The sequence below is a fragment of the Astyanax mexicanus genome, chromosome 18 (assembly GCF_023375975.1).
Source record: "Astyanax mexicanus isolate ESR-SI-001 chromosome 18, AstMex3_surface, whole genome shotgun sequence".
Classification (NCBI taxonomy): Eukaryota; Metazoa; Chordata; class Actinopteri; order Characiformes; family Acestrorhamphidae; genus Astyanax; species Astyanax mexicanus.
In genome coordinates this window covers 41,036,134-41,053,987 of record NC_064425.1, presented here as the reverse complement: position 1 = coordinate 41,053,987, position 17,854 = coordinate 41,036,134, and the positions used below count along the sequence as shown (strand labels likewise).

At 43.1% G+C, this 17,854-nt stretch overlaps 1 protein-coding gene across 2 annotated transcripts in view; it reads right to left on the bottom strand.

Annotated features, from left to right (window-relative positions):
• The window catches only part of fam110b (family with sequence similarity 110 member B), a 68,019-nt gene that overhangs the window by 41,822 nt on the left and 8,343 nt on the right, over positions 1-17,854 (bottom strand). Inside the window, exon 1 of one of the 2 annotated variants that reach the window (XM_049467099.1) lies at positions 3,240-3,398. The exons of the other annotated variant lie outside the window; for it this stretch is intronic. The gene's annotated coding sequence lies outside the window, so the exon portion shown is untranslated. Of the gene's footprint in view, positions 1-3,239; positions 3,399-17,854 lie in introns of those variants that run through there. 2 annotated transcript variants of the gene reach the window in all.

Sequence of the window (17,854 nt, the reverse complement as noted above, 5' to 3'; positions counted from 1 at the left end):
TTCTGCCAGTGGCAGGTTTAAAACCTTTGGTAGACAGCCTTAAGTCTTTTTAAGGACACCCGCGGAGACCCTGATGTAAACGGTAACTTACTGTGTGACCCTGTTGACATAGTGCTCCTGGATGTTTGCGCTTCAAGTGCTCCTTTTGCACGTATGGCAGAGGACCACACTGTTGCCCTTTTGAGTGAAATGCTCCCAAACTTTAGATGCCCGCTGGCGTTTTTTTGTAGCTGGAGATTGCTCTCCGGAGTCCAAGCTCTCTAGAGCTTAGATTCTCTGCCCGAACCCGACATGACCCGAGGCCCGCCCGTAAATCCGACCCGGGCTCCAGAAAATAGTCCGAGATGTAGGCGTCTGTTTTTTAATTATATTTTTATTTTAAAAAAAAATAACGAAAACTGAAAGTGAAACTAAACAAATTTATTTATAAGCGCTGTTTTCACTACCGCAGTTCTACAGCGGGGGTGTTGTGCCGATTCTGTCCGCGAAGCGGGAGTCAGATTCAGCAGAGAGTCGGATTCGGCACAAACGCGGCGGCACCTCGCGGTCCGCGGTGTCAGTTGTAAGCGCTCGCGCTAGCCGCAAAATACGGCAGAAAACACTGAGGGAGCTGCAGAATTATGAATGGGACTAGAATATGAGCACGAGGAGATCAAAGAGAACCTTCACCTGTGAGTAGCTCTCACCAGAACACGCAAATCTCTCTCTCTCTCTCTCTCTCTCTCTCTGTGTCTCTCTCTCTCTCTCTCTGTGTCTCTCTCTCTCTCTCTCTGTGTCTCTCGCACGTGAACTCCTCCGCTTTGACTTGCAGAACTGTGTTTAGCTGTTCTTAAAAATCATTTTAATTAAATAATAGTTCTATGCTTCTATGTTACCGTGTTAATTAACATAATTCTGATCATATTTCGCTCATTAAAACAGCCCGAAAACAGCCAGTTGGAATTTTTGGGCCCGATCTAACCTCTAATGCTCTCCACAGGCGCCGCCGTGTTTACGACGCGCCGACGCACGTTATGCAAATCGATGTATTTTTGTAATCGATGACGTCGATTATGTCGACGCGTCGCCCCAGCCCTATCGTAGACTACTGTATATTTTCCTTTCAAAGGGAAATCTCTATTCAAAATGCTGTGCAGTCCAAGACTAGGCTTAATCCCTATCTGGGAAAGTGCCCCATAATGCATCAGGCAGCTGTAATGTTCACTGTGGAGATTTAGTTCTTTTCTAAATCCTGCTGATAAACTCGATCAGACATCACTGAGTAAGACGGAATTCAGTGCAGTGTGCAGATCCAGCACTGAGTCAGCATATTTTCAGGTTCCGGATAAAGCAGGGTTCTTTAGAACGAGCGCTGTCTAATTAAAACAAGGCTTCACACAGATCTTACTTAAGTCTTAGCATTAGCATGCTTCGCTGTAACGGCAGCGGCAGCTGTGGGTTTAGCCCGATCCCGAACTCCTGCTGCAGTCCGAGGCCGTTTACTCCTCTCCTCATGAATGAGTGCGTCTGAAAAATCCCCTCGCTCGCTTTAAACAGGGATTAATATCGTCATCAAACAATCCGAAGCGTTAGCGTTATTGCTTTAGCGCACGCCGCTGATGAATGAGGCTCTGTCAGTGTTTAATGCCTGAACGGAGTCTCGTCACTGTTAGATCCCGTAATATGGACTGAGACATCCTTTAAACAGCTTACATTACTAAAAACTGAGATTTCCACACACTCTTACATTAAAAAAGCTTGATGTGGTAAGCAAACAAAGGGCTGCATCTAACTGCTATTTTATTGATTCATCTAGAGATAATTTTTAGTAGTTGAATAATATAACAAGACCGCAACTACCATTTAATATATGTATTGAAGCCCTAAAACACCACTGAAAATCAATACAAGATCTACAAACACCACTGGAGACCTATACTAAAACACTAAAACACCATTGGAGGGTAATACTAAACACTAAAACACCACTGGAGACCTGTACTCATCCCAACACACCATTGGACACCTATACAGGTTCACCAAAACCCACTGAAGACCTGTACAAGACCCCCACACACCAGAACAAAGCTAAACACAAATACAAAACAGCACTAGAGGCATAAAAAGCACTGCAAACACCACTGGAGACCAATGCAGACCCCATGACATCCCTAGAAACCAATACAGGCCCCAAGACACCACAGAAGATGAGTACTAATCCCCAAAACACTACTGAAAACCTATAGTAAATCTTGAAACACCACGGGAGACCTATACTAAATCCCAGAACTCCACAGAGACCTATACTAAACACTAAAACACCACTGAAGACCTATACAGACCCAAAACACCATTGGAGACCCACACAAGACCCCAACATGCAACTGATTTATAGAAGATCCTAAAACACAACTTTAGACCTACAAATGACCCTAAAACACCACTTGAGACCTATCCTAAACCTTGAAACACCATTTAAGACCTATACTGAACATCAACACACCATTGGAGACCTATACCAAACAACAAAATACCAAAAGTCCCCAAATGTCAACTGAAGACCTACACAAGACCATAAAATTTAACAAAAGACCGACATAAGATCCAAAAATACAACTGAAGATCTGCAGATGGGCCTAACACACAACTAAAGATCTACACAAGACCCCAAACTCTACCGAAGACCTACACAATACCCCAAAACTCAACTAAAGACCTACACAAGACTCTAAAACATAACAGAGGACCTTCACAAGACCCCAGATCACCACTGCAGATCATTATAAAAACCCCAGACCACAGCTGAGACCAATGTAAGACCCCCAAAACATCGTAAAACATATATTTGCCTTTGTATGGATGGTGCTTTTAAGACCTCAAAACATTGAGGACCTTCACAAAACCTCAGAACACAGCTCAAGACCTACACAAGACCCTAAAAGGCACTTGACAACCTACAAAAGACTCCAAAATACCACTGAAGATCACCACAAACCCCCAAAAACTCAACAGAAGACCTACACAAGATCCCAGAACACAACTGAATACCTGATCAACACCTAGGAAAAACACACTGAAGACCTGATCAAACCCTATCCCATTCAACAGCCCCCAAAAATTATTTAGACTCATGCGAGACCCCAACATTATTTAAGGCACATAAAACACTCTCCCAAAAAAGACAATGTAAGAACCAATTTACCACAACTTTTAGAACTTTTAACTGTCAGAACAGACTAAAATGTAAAGGTATAACTTACGAGCTGAAGCTTCTCGCGTGGCCCACACGCTGATGAGGAACTTACACAGCTGGCGTATAAGGAAGCACATGATCACCGTACACATGGTTCGACATACTGCACAGCAGGGCTATGGCTGGGTGAAGCGAACGTGCTCGTGAGCAGTAGTGGAGAATTACAACTTAAGACGGAAGCCTACTACCAGGTCTTGGTAAGCCAACAGGGACAGCAGTTAACCTTCTGACAGATTACATTACGCTAATGCACGCTGACCGCCTGCTTTAATCACAGGTGGGCACGGTGACCAGTGTTTCAACTGCTATGGCGGGTGGAGGGCGGAGCTATGGAGAACGCCTGTACAGGAATCAACGCTGAATATAAAACACCCGTTCCTGAAGAACACTGCAGACGAAAACAAGAACTCTGGTGCGGTGGTATAGCGCGAGGGTGGGCGTCCTCAGCGGAGAGCAGAAGCAGTAAATAATCCAATCAGCACAGCCTGCAGGCCAGGTTTCTGTAGGATTACCTTTCCAGCACTGCTCTCACTGCCCTGCTGCTGAAAGTTCGGGTAAAGCCAGGGTAAACTCATAAGCTAAGACTTATGCTGACCTTCAAGTGGGCAAGAACAATTATTGAGCAGCGCGAGGACGGATATTCAGGTGAGGTCAGGCTGTGCTGATTGATTCTGTTGGAAAGAACAGATCCACGTCCAACAGTTTGCCAAGAACAATTGAAACAGTTTTCGTTTTTTACAAAACTAATTCTGTGGGGATATAAAAAATTGACAATATAAGCAGAGGTTACACTAGCTGTTGCATGTAAATAAAGGAGGTAGAATTACAGTATATTGGTAAAAAAAAAACGTGATTGAAAGTTGCCTGTTTTGCCATTAAAACCTATGGGGATGGGTGGGGTTACACAGCTTTCTGCAACCGAACAGCAGGGTGCGCCCGGTTGCTTCTTTTTTAAGAGACTATGCTCTGTCCAGCTATACCCAGTCTACAGGTGCTGGTCAACGAATTAGAATAATTTGAAATAGTGCAATCATGAAATTCTTTGAATGCATTTTTTGTGCAGAAAGCAAATCAGGTGTTCACCGCACCTGTCCTACTCGTTAGACTAATCACAAAACTCGTTACCTGGAAAAAAATTTGCTCAGCTGAGCTTTCCAAAAGGCCCATGTAGGCCATTTAACTGTGACACTGTTGTTTTATTGAATTAGAATAACGGAGAAACCGTTTCATTGAATTAGAATAAATGCTCGAATTTTTGTTTTCTGTGAAGAGTGTTCACTGTGCAGTATAAAGTCAGGGTTGAGTAGAATTTCTAAGTTGTAAAATCAATCATGGGTAAGCAGCGCGACCTCTCAACCGGAATAGTGGCTCAAATTCAAGCCCTTCGCCAACAAGGCTTGACCCAAACTAAAACTGCTGAGCAGCTCGGCATCAGCCAGTCTTCCGTCTGCAAAGCTCTCAAGAAAAACTGCAGCAAGCGCACCAACTGTTCCGGCGTCCGAAAAACTTCTGCTCGCGACAACAAGCAGCTGAGAAAGATCGCAGTCAGCAACCGGTTCAAGTCCACTTCCGAGCTCACCGACTTGTGGAACAAGCAGACCGGCGCTGACGTCTCCAGATCAACCACTTACCGTCGTCTGCACGAACTCAAATCTCGCGTTCCAGCAGTAAAACCGATGCTGAACAAGAAACAAATGGAGAAACGGCTGAAGTGGGCCAAAGAACACGGCGAGTGGACTGCTGAAGACTGGCAGAAAGTGGTCTTCAGTGACGAATCACGCTTCTGCATCTCATTCAGTGACCAAGGTCCTCGTGTCTGGCGTCGTGGTGGCGAAACCTACAATCACGAGTGCGTGAGAAGATCCGTCAAGTTTCCCCAGAGCGTTATGGTCTGGGGATGCATGTCCGCTCGAGGTGTAGGGAAACTCTGCTTCCTCAAGAAGACTGTCAATGCTGCCGTATATCAAGATGTTCTGGAAACGTTCCTGATTCCGACTGTTGAGGAACAGTTCGGCGAAGACTTCATATTTCAACAGGATCTTGCACCGGCTCATGCGGCAAAGTCGACCAAAGATTGGTTCACTAAAAAACAGCTTGAAGTTTTGGCATGGCCGGCCAACTTGCCTGACCTCAATGTCATTGAAAACCTTTGGGCCATCGTCAAGCAGAAAATTCGCGACAGAAAGCCTACTACGCTGGACCAACTGAAGCAGAACATCGCCACTGCCTGGGAAGCTGTGAGTGCGGAAACTTGCGACAAGCTGGTCAAATCGATGCCGCGGAGACTTCAGGCAGTCATACAAGCCAAGGGGGCAGCCACAAAATACTGAGAAAGTGATGATTGTAATTATAATAAAAATTATTCTAATTCAATGAAACGGTTTCTCCATTATTCTAATTCAATAAAACAACAGTGTCACAGTTAAATGGCCTAAATGGGCCTTTTGGAAAGCTCAGCTGAGCAATTTTTCCAGGTAACGAGTTCTGTGATTAGTCTAACGAGTAGGACAGGTGCGGTGAACACCTGATTTGCTTTCTGCACAAAAAATGCATTCAAAGAATTTCATGATTGCACTAATTCAAATTATTCTAATTCGTTGACCAGCACCTGTATGGTCCAGTCTGGGCTTGTTTGTGGGAGGGGCTTATAATCACACTAGAACTCCATCTGAACTGTGAATCGATTGCACAATTCCATGCATCAATTTATAAAATAGGAGTGTAGCCTCCCATAAGCTTCACCCGTTTGCTGCTCAAGCATTGAAGAACAGAGATTTTGGGATATTCTTGGAAGTGTTACACCAGGCAGGAGCTTCTCCACACCTGCAGCCTTTCTGGTAGGAAAAGATGCTTCTTCTCAAACCACAAAGCTGAGCTTATAAGCACCATGTTACAAAATGAACCAATCACATAACCACACAAGTGGCACAGGGAGAGGATAGAGTCCACTTGAACCCTAGTAACATCCTAAGATTTTTTTTATCTGGTTTCTACTTGGGGTTGTGCAGTCGTAACAACATTACTGAGTTCTGGACTGGTTGTCATTACCACTACTGAGTGCTGATTGGCTGGTACTACCGCTACCAAATGCTGATTGGCTGGCATTACTGTTACTGTGTGCTGATTGGTTGGCATTACCACTATTAAATGCTGACCGTCTGGCATTACTGCTACCAAGTGCTTATGTGGCTGGCATTACTCTTACTGAATGCTGACTGGCTGACATTACTGTTACTAAGAGCTGAATGGTTAGCATTACTGCAACTGAGAGCTGATTGGTTGGCATTGTTGCTATCAAGTTCTGACAGGCTGGCATTACTGCTAGTAAATGTAGACTGGCTGGCATTATTTCTACAGAATGCTAACTGGCTAGCATAGGTTTTACTTACTTTTGATTAGCTGTCACTACTAAGCTCTGATTGGCTGGCCCTTCTGCTACTAAGTGCTGACTGGCTGTGATAGAAGTGGCAGTGACAGGCAGCATTTAGTAAAACCTGAGTGCTGATTGCCCGTCACTACTGATAATGAATAGTAATGGTGTCCAACAGGTTTAACTGAGCTCTGATTGGCTACCTTTGCTGCGATAGGTTGTCATTACTGCTACTGAATACTGACTATCTGTAATATTATTTCACTGATATGCAACTGGCTGCTGAATACTGATTGTCTCCAATAGGTTTAACTGAGCACAGATTGGTTGTCAGTACTGCTACTGAATACTAATTGACCAACATAGGTCTTACTGAGCCCTAATATATATAATAGATTTCACTGAGCTACTAACTGTATGTCATAGATATTATTGATCAATGATTGGTTGTATTTGCTGCTACTGAATACTTATTGGTTTGACTGAAGAAACATATACAGCTCTAAAAGAACCATTTCACCCAAAACCAGAATGTGTTTTGAAGATCTGTCCTCATCCATTTGCTGAAATACCAGTATAATCGATTGAATTAGGATCTAAATCAGGATTTAATTCTGTTTTTATTTCAAACAGTAAAAATGTAAATCTGGGTGGCTGTGTGCTCTAAATGCAGCCTAAGAAAAAGATTTGACATAATAGGAGAGGATACACCCCCCACCACCAGCACCAGCACCAATGCTAGCCCGCCCACGTACGTACAGACTAAAGCTAATCCTATTGTTTGCCTGCCTGGAGAGCGATTTACAGTAGCAGCCCAACTTATGAAGGCATGAATAAAGAGCAGGGCAGTTATGAGTTCTGGTTTCAGTCAGATATTCAACATTACATGCAGTTTAACATTAAAATGGGTCATTCTAGAAACGTCCAAACAGACGACACAAAATAAACAGAAATAAAGCCCAGCATGTCTACAGGGAGCTTCATCTGCTGATGCTAAATCCAGAGCCGGCCTGCTCTTCGCCATGTTCCCGAGTTTTAGAAGAAAAGAACATGCAGCCTCTCTCCCCTACGTCCAGAGGATTTGGGTCACTCTAATCCTGCGGTCAGACGAATCACACACAGTTCAGCAGTTCACTGTTTACCTTCAGAGCCTCGTCAGCCTACATCATTCATAACTCCAGCAGATCCAACATAGTGGACCGGTGTGGAACGATTTACAGTGAGAATTTGTATGCAATCAAACAGCAGCGTAGTAGGACTGGGTAATACAATACAAATACTGTATTATCATATTTAAAGACATTTTCTTGATACACAATATTTATCATAGCATTTTCACACTCAAAATGCATTAGTAGTTGTACAAACGCTAAATACAATAGTTATTTTAACACAGCACATTTCTGTATTTCCTTATATAACCCCACCCCAGAGAAGTCTGATCAAACTAGACCTAAAGACACATCAAGCCCACACCAGACAAAACCAAACCAGACCAGACCACAACCCAAATTAGGCCCAGACCAAACCGAACCAGGCCGAACCACAAAACAAACCAGATGAAAGCAAACCAAAACAGGCCAAAACAAATCAAGCCCAACCCAAAGAAGGCCCATACCAAATGTTACCAAACCAAACCCAAACTAGACCAAACCAAACTCAAATCAATTTACCAAAAACAAACCCAAATCAGGCTCAGAGCAGACCAAACCAAACCAAAAAACTCAGACCAAGCCAGACCCAAACCCAAAATCAGGCCCCATCAGATGAAACAATCCCCAACCAAGCCCAAATTAGACCAAAACAGACCAGACCATACCAGACCCAAAAAGCTTATAAAGCGCCCAGACCAAACCAAACCCAAATAAGGCCCAAATCCAAACCAAACAAACCCAACCTAAATTAGATCAAAAAAATTAAGCCAGACCCAAATCAGACCAAACCAAATCCAAAATCATGTCTAGAACAGACCAAACCAAAACTCTGACCAAACCAACCCAACCCAACCCAAAAATAAAACAAAGCCAGATTCAAAACCAAACACCAGAAACAAAATCAGGCTCAGAACAGACCAAACCAAACCCAGCCTAACTCAAATTAGACCAAACAAAAAGCAAACCAAAACCATTTTTTTTCAGACATAATTCAGGGTTGTGCAGCATGCAGAAGAATGAGTACTGTAGTAATCAGAGGGAGTCATTTGTGTTGGATGAAAAGATGATGATGAAGATGAGGATGAAGATGAGGAGGAGGAGGAATGCAGCACCTGAGCTGATATCCTGCCGGGTCCTGCGGATGAGCCATCTGCTGCAGGGCCTTCACCCAGCCCGGCTACAGCGGCCTTCTGTCAACTAGTTCACGCTCTCAGCGGTGGAGCAGGTTTAATCCTCCTTCAGCTGACCCGGGGCTGGATCCGGCTCAGTCCCAGGAACACCGAGCCCAGGATCCTGTAAACACGCCGAGTGGACCTACACTACACTGCTGCTGCTGACATAACCACCAACACCACCAACACCACCACCGGATCTTTTCAAACTGATAAAGACAAGACAGGAAGATCACATGACTAAACAAACCCTAACGAGTCATGCTCAAACTTGTCTGAACTGGTGAACCAGCATGACCAACAAAACCATCAGTTTAGACTTCACTCTACCAGCTTAACCCCTTTAACCACTAAAGTCCTTCACCATCCTGAGGCCGATAAAATTAGCCAATAGGAAGAGAATAAAGCTCGTTTCAGGGTGCTTTTGGGATTGGGAAAATTGCATGCGGTAAAACTAGTTATACTCTAATTATAGTTTGTGAGGAGACCATCTGCTGGTTAAAATATGACCTGGTTTTCATATTGCTTAGCACATAGTCTGCTGTCAACTGCGGAGCTTCAAAAGTGGCCACGGCAATCAGTTATACTGCACAACTCTGGCTAAAAGCAGAAAACTAAGAAATGCTACTTAACTATGCTTTTTTCACACTTTACAGCAGCTGTGAGTGAGTGTGCGTGCATTTCAAAACCTGGAGAGAGGAGCAGCTACATGCAAAAAATTTAAATTTTTTTATAGCCTTATATTTTCTATTCTTCTGTGTTTTAATTTATGTTTGAATATGTTTCTTATTGTATTGTGTTGTTGCTGCTGGATGCCTAAATTTTCTTTTGGGATAAATAAAGTATCTGTCTGTCTGTCTGTCTGTCTGTCTATCTAAATTACCATTAATTTATTTACATTACATACTGAATATAATTGTAGATACCAAATTACTTATACTACATACCAAATCATTCATTACACTCACCACATACTTTACATTTACATTTACCCATCACACTTGCATTTACTGAATCTTTTATTTCAAATATTTTACAGTAGATACTGTATAACTAACAGCATACACTGAATTATTACTATGTACTATACCTTCTACACTAGACACCAAATTATTTTTTCTAGATTGTGATTAATTGTAGAATTTACATCATTTATATTAAATACTAAATCATTTTTCTAGATACTAAATCTGTTATTGCAGATACTGAATAGATCAAGAATCATTCATCTTAGATTCTGAATCACTTATTTTAGATATTGCATTTTTTTATTCTAGATACTAAATCATTAAATGTACAGTGGATACCATATCATTTATATTAAATACTGAATCTTCTGTAATAGATACTGAATCATTTGTACAAGCTTTGGAATCATTTATACCAGGGGTGTCCAAACTACGGCCCGTTTCCTATTTTGGAGCGGCGTATTTTAAAAATAGAATGAAAGTTGGCCCACTGTTAAGCAGGTTTTTATAATGTGAGATTCAAACTTTGAACGCTAGGTGTCAGAAACAGGCCAAAGAGTCTAAAAGCGGAGAGGGTGTGCATTTCTAGCGCAAAAAAACGGGCCAAAGAGTCGGAGAGAGTGCACATTTCTAGCGCAGAAAAACGGGGCAAAAGAGTCTAAAAGCGGAGAGGGTGCGCATTTCTAGCGCAGACACACCGGGCCAAAGAGTCTAAAAGCGGAGTGAGTGCGCATTTCTAGCGCAGAAAAAACGGGCCAAAGAGTCTAAAAGCGGAGAGAGTGCGCATTTCTAGCTCAGAAAAACGGGGCCAAAGAGTCTAAAAGCGGAGAGAGTGCGCATTTCTAGCTCAGAAAAACGGGCCAAAGAGTCTAAAAGCGGAGAGAGTGCGCATTTCTAGCTCAGAAAAACGGGGCCAAAGAGTCTAAAAGCGGAGAGAGTGCGCATTTCTAGCTCAGAAAAACGGGGCAAAGAGTCTAAAAGTTGCTGTAATTAAGGAGTTTTATATTAAGAGACATCATGAAATGAAACATCAATTTGAAAAATCTTAGTTTACACAACACTGTCAAAGATAAAGATAGTAAGTCAAGTAAAATGAGGTGTAAATGAAATAATCAGGAAAAATGTGTTATTTAAAGTGGTATATTTCATTTTTTGTTTTATTACAGAGTCTGTGGCCCGTGACTTCAAATATATTTCTCCTTCTGGCCCCCAACAAAAAAAGTTTGGACACCCCTGATTTATACTATATACTGAATCATGTTTGCTAGATACAGAACTATTCAATGAATACATTTTTGTAGATACTTCTTTCTAAAACCTTTTCATTTTGATTAGATATGCAAACATTTAATGAAGATACTGAATAATTTATTGTACACATCAACATTTTAATATTAGGTATGAAATCATTAATTGAAGATACAATATAATTTATTTTTAATATTACATACGTAACTTCATTTTAACTACTGAATAATTTATATTATATTATCCTAATGTTGAATTACTTATTGTAGACCTAAAATCGATCTAAAATAGATTCTATATACTAAATCATTTATAGCAGATATTTAGGGTTAACCTTCTAAAGATATGTTTTACTTTTTTTATAACTACAAATGACCATCTTCAGTCAGGGGATGTGATTTATATCTCTGAGCAGAGTGTAGTGAGAGAGCTGTAGTCTGATAATGCCAAAAAACAGAGCTCTCAGTATCAGAGTTCTGGATCAGGATCAATAATGAACCACCAGCAGCCCCAACGGGAGCCCCAGATTCACACCTACACACATTCTCTCTCTCACACACACACACACACACACACAGCTACACACAATCACACACCATGGCTGGGTAGGTTACAGAGCCCTGCCGGGGGTCAGGCCAGGCAGCTGCGTCCCCCTCTTGATGTGAGGAATCAAACAGATGGGCCTAAAGCTTCCCCAGAGAATTACACACCACTAAACCATCACACAGCTCAAAGACACAATCACTGACCACCAGCCACATCACCAATAACCATGAGCCTAATAACCCCAGCTAAATCACCAGCTCTCCACCACTCACCTTCCAGCTCACCACCAATGGCCATCAGCCACATCACCACTTACCACCAGCCACATCACCAATAACCATGAGCTTAATAACCCCAGCTAAATCACCAGCTCACCACCACTCACCTTCCAGCTCACCACCACTGACCACCAGCCACATCACTAATAACCACCAGCCACATCACCACTGACCACCAGCCATATCACCAATAACCACCAGCCACATCACCACTTACCACCAACCACATCACCAATAACCAGCAAAATCACCAGCTCACCACAAGCTCACCTTTCAGCTCACCACCACTGACCACCAATTCCCCTCCAATAACCCCCAGCTCAACCCCAGCAAAATCATCAGCTCACCATAAGCTTACCTTCCAGCTCACCACCACTGACCACTAACTCACCACCACTGAGCACAAGCCACATCACCAATACCCACCAGCTCAACCCCAGCAAAATCACCAGCTCACCACCACTCACCTTCCAGCTCACCACCACTGACCACTAACTCACCACCACTGACCACAAGCCACATCACCAATACCCACCAGCTCAACCCCAGCAAAATCACCAGCTCACCACCACTCACCTTCCAGCTCACCACCACTGACCACTAACTCACCACCACTGACCACAAGCCACATCACCAATACCCACCAGCTCAACCCCAGCAAAATCACCAGCTCACCACCACTCACCTTCCAGCTTACCACCACTGACCACCACTCACCTCCAAATTACCACCAGCTCAACCCCAGCAAAATCACAAGCTCACCACAAGCTTACTTTCCAGCTTACCACCACTGAACACCAACTCACCACCAATAATCACCAGCTCACCTTTCAGCTCACCACCACTGACCACCAGCAACACCACCAACTCATCACCACTGACCACAAACACAGTCAGCTTAGAACCACTGTCAACAAGCTCACTACTTCTGACAACCAGCTCACCACAACTTACCACTAGTATCACTGCCAGCCCAACCCCAGCAAATTCACTAGCTTGCCAACACTGACCACCATTTCACCACCACTGATTACAAGCAACACCACCATCTCACCACCACTCACCACTAGCAACATCGTCAGCTTACCACTCACCATTAGCCACATTGCCAGCTCACCACCACTGACTTTTAGACAAACAGCTTAGAATAATTTAGCTACACTGCCAAAAAAATAGCTCCAGTTCCATCTGAATAAAACATAAATCTATATCAGACTTTGGCCTCAATCTTACAGCATTTAAATTCAAATGCCCTTGTGTTTTTTGTATTTTTAATCTGAATCTCAATCTAAATCAGAACAACACACAGCACTCATGTCTTTAGCAAAATTGTTAGTGTAGAATAATCTCCAACTGCAGATTCATAAAGTGGTCATGCCCCCCACACCACAGTGCCCTGCTGCCTGCTCCCAGCACCCACAGGGAGATGCCCAGATTAGAGTGACTTCAGTGGTGAAATCACTAAAGCTCCCAGAACACACACACACACACACACACAGACCCTGAGGCCACTACAGTGAGGAGCTTCACTGTAATACAGCAGTGAATTCTCTTGCACCACTCCACATCCACCCATGAACTCTGCGTCCAATCAAAACATACACACAGCCACCCAGCACACTTCCTGACCCCTGACCTCCATTGGCCTCTTCTTTCATCCTGCCTAAATCCTCATATCTGCCCCCTTCTTACAGAACAAGAACAAGCTCAGTGTCTCAGGCTGCCTTCATTGAGCTTAGTTTAGTTTACAGTGCAGCCTAACTGACTACAATCACAGTAGATATTTAACCCTGGATTCCCAGTTCTGCAGATTACAGATTGTTCAGTAAGTGTAATGCCCAAACAGTAAAAGTGCAGTCCATGTATTCTGTTACCAAACCACTTAAATTTCCACCAAATTACAGTACCTGAGCTCAGCTCTGCTTTCTGCCTAAACAAACCAAATATACTACCAGTGAGTATTGAATAAAGATAAAATAAATGTTTTAAACGCTATTTGGAATAGACCTAGGCCAGGGGTGTCCAAACCCGGGAGGTTTTAGAAATAGAATGAAAGTTGGCCCGCTGTTAAGCAGGTTTTTATAATGTGAGATTCAACGTTTGAACGCTAGGTGTCAGAAACGGGCCAAAGAGTCTAAAAGCGGAGAGGGTGCGCATTTTTAGCTCAAAAAACGGGCCAAAGAGTCTAAAAGCGGAGAGAGTGCGCATTTATAGCGCAGACAAACGGGACAAAGAGTCTAAAAGCGGAGAGAGTGCGCATTTCTAGCGCAGAAAAACGGGGCAAAAGAGTCTAAAAGCGGAGAGGGTGCGCATTTCTAGCGCAGAAAAACGGGGCAAAGAGTCTAAAAGCGGAGAGGGTGCGCATTTCTAGCGCAGAAAAATGGGGCAAAAGAGTCTAAAAGCGGAGAGGGTGCGCATTTCTAGCGCAGAAAAACGGGGCAAAGAGTCTAAAAGCGGAGAGGGTGCTCATTTCTAGTGCAGAAAAACGGGGCAAAGAGTCTAAAAGCGGAGAGAGTGCGCATTTCTAGCGCAGAAAAACGGGGCAAAAGAGTCTAAAAGCGGAGAGGGTGTGCATTTCTAGCGCAGAAAAACGGGGCAAAAGAGTCTAATAGCGGAGAGAGTGTTCAGTTGTTCCGCAGAAAAAGGGCAAATGAGTCTAAAAGTTGCTGTAATTAAGGAGTTTAATATTAAGAGACATCATGAAATGAAACATCAATTTGAAAAATCTTAGTTTACACAACACTGTCAAAGATAAAGATAGTAAGTCAAGTAAAATAGTGTGTAAATGAAAGTAGTCAGGTAAATGTATTATTTAAAGTGGTATATTTCATTATTTGTTTTATTACAGAGTCTGTGGCCCGTGACTTGAAATATATTTCTCCTTCTGGCCCCCAACAAAAAAAGTTTGGACACCTCTGACCTAGGCATTTCTAAATACCTAAATGTATGTATAAATGTTAGCTGTCTGGCTAATAACTAGTTAATTTTAGCTCACAATGGCCATTTTACAATGCTCAATTCCACACAGATACATCAATTAAGGTGTGGATGGAGGACCACCAGATCAAGACATGGCCAACACAATCTCCAGCCCTGAACCCCATTGAAAACCTCTGGAATATAATCAAGAGGAAGACAGATGGTCATAAGCCATCAAACCAAGCTGAACTGCTGGAAGAGAAGTGGCATAAGGTCACCCAAAAGCAGTGTGAAAGACTGGTGGAGAGCATGCCGAAACTCATGAAAGCTTTGATTAAAAATCTAGGCTATTGTACCAATTATGGATCCTTAAATCTTCCTCAGATAAAACTTTAGTGTTGTTGTTGTTTCTAAATAAATATTAACTTGTTTTCTTTGTTTGAAATCTCTGCATCTTTTTCGTTAATGCGACCATTTTTATTTCTGCAAATAAAAAATTGCAATTTTGTTAGGTAGAATTTGGGAGAAATGTCATCAGTAGTTTATATAATAAAACCACAATACTCAACTCAGCTCAGCTCACTTAACTCAAACATATACCTATATATAGTTAAATCAGATAAACTGATTATTTTGAAGTGGTATCTTCATTATTTCCAGAGCTGTATAAGGTTGATCAAAGCAACATATCATACTGTAACCAGTCAGCAGAGATGCTTGTGCTGTGGAGGCTTCACTTTTTAATGTTTTTTTTAATGTGCTGCTCACGCTTATATACAGTCACTGTCTCTGACTGACAGCTGTTCTACTAAACCGGTTCTGACCCGCAGTTCCACCTTACAAAACAGCAAAAAGGAGCATTCAGTGTGTGGAGTGCGTTGAGACGTTTTCAGCATGTGATGCAGATCGCTCTGGACACTCCCGGGCTCTTCTAGCAGGGTGAGGCGGTGTTTGTGAGTCAGGGAGGCTAAGCATTTTCACTGCTGACTCCTTCATATTCATTAAAGCAGTGATTAGAGCTGTAACTGCAGACCTGTCAGGGGGCCGAGGCTGAAAGCAGCTGCATTACAGCTCTGTACACAAATCTGCAGCACTATGTATATATATAAAAAAAAAAAAAAAAAAAAAAATTCACACTAGTCTTTACCAGACTCAGGAGCGCTAGTGAGTGCGGGTTTGGTTTCTTTGGTCTAGTGTGAAAGCAGTTTTAGAGCCCGGGAGTGGCCTAGAGTGCCGACCGCTGGTCCTCCTGAAATCAATGGTCTAGGGTTCACTTAAAACGAACTCTGGTTTGGAAGCTATCCACTCCTGGTGCCATGTGTGGGGCTACGTGACTGGTTCATCTTGTAACCTGACACTTCCACTGTACCTTTGTGGTATAAGAGTATATTTTAATAAAGCGCACTGTGATAGGACTTGAGTGAGGGTACTGTAATAAGCTCATCTTTGTGAAGTGAGTGCAGGTACATGCATGTGATTAACGCTCGTCTCACGCTGGCCTGCATGGAGAAACATCTTGCAGAAAACCTGGTTGCAGACTTATTCAGGACAAGTGTAAAACCTCTTGACTTTCTCAGGACTTGATTCAGGAATTGACTCTTAAGACTTAGGGCTTGACTCTCAAGACTCGGGAGTTGATTCTCAAGACTCAGGGCTTGACTCTCAAGACTCGGGACTTGATTCTCAAGACACAGGGCTTGACTCAAGACTCGGGACTTGATTCTCAAGACTCAGGGCTTGACTCTCAAGACTCAGGGCTTGACTCTCAAGACTCAGGGCTTGACTCTCAAGACTCAGGGCTTGACTCTCAAGATTCGGGAGTTGATTCTCAAGACACAGGGCTTGACTCAAGACTCGGGACTTGATTCTCAAGACTCGGGACTTGATTCTCAAGACTCGGGACTTGATTCTCAAGACTCGGGACTTGATTCTCAAGACTCGGGACTTGACTCTCAAGACTCGGGACTTGACTCTCAAGACTCAGGGCTTGACTCTCAAGACTCAGGGCTTGACCCAAGACTTGAGTGTAAAGACTTGGGATTCGACTCAGGACTTGACTCTCAAGACTCGGGACTTGATTCTCAAGACTTGGGAATTGATTCTCAAGACTCGGGACTTGATTCTCAAGACTCGGTACTTGACCCGGTACTTGAGTGTCATGTCTTGGAATTTGACTCGGGACTTGACTCTCAAGACTCAGGACATGACCCAAGACTTGAGTGTAAAGACTTGGGACTTGACTCTCAAGACCAGGGATTTGACCCAAGACTTAAGTGTCATGACTTGGGACTTGACTCTCAAGACTCGGGACTTGACCCGGTACTTGAGTGTCATGACTTGGGATTTGACTCGGGACTTGACTTTCAAGACACAGAAGTTGACTCTGTAAATAAGTGTTAAGGCATGAGACTTAATTGTCACTTGAAACATAGTGACTTGTTCCCATCCCTGCTCTTTACTTAAACTAACTAGTGTTTGAGCATAAAGTAATACACCTTGATAAAAGTGTGAGAGTTGAGTATAATCAATTATTCTCAATAAAAAAAAGTTTGTTATTCACACTGCAAACAAACCAGACCACGGTTCAGTTGATCCACACAACACTAGGCAGGTGGTTTTAATGTTATGGCTGATCGGGTCTTTTGGCGAGAGCAGAACATGCTGGACTGAAATCCACTGTTGGCTGAATTCCCGCAGCAGTTATGCAATGCTGGTGGGTTAGTGAGGCACTGCTGAGGGTTGAGGGATATTCCAGCAGGATTTCATCACATGACCACTTTATCCCATAACTCAACCCTTATATCGTAAGCGGACTTTCCCCTCCTGAGAGACGATGCCTGGCCCGACTGACCCCTGGATTACAGGCCATGATCCAGTCACTGCTGGAGGTCAGCGCACATCCAGTAAACTTGAAACCAAGCGGTGGTGCTTGGAAGTTTTGGAAACCTGACGAGTATTGTACTGAAT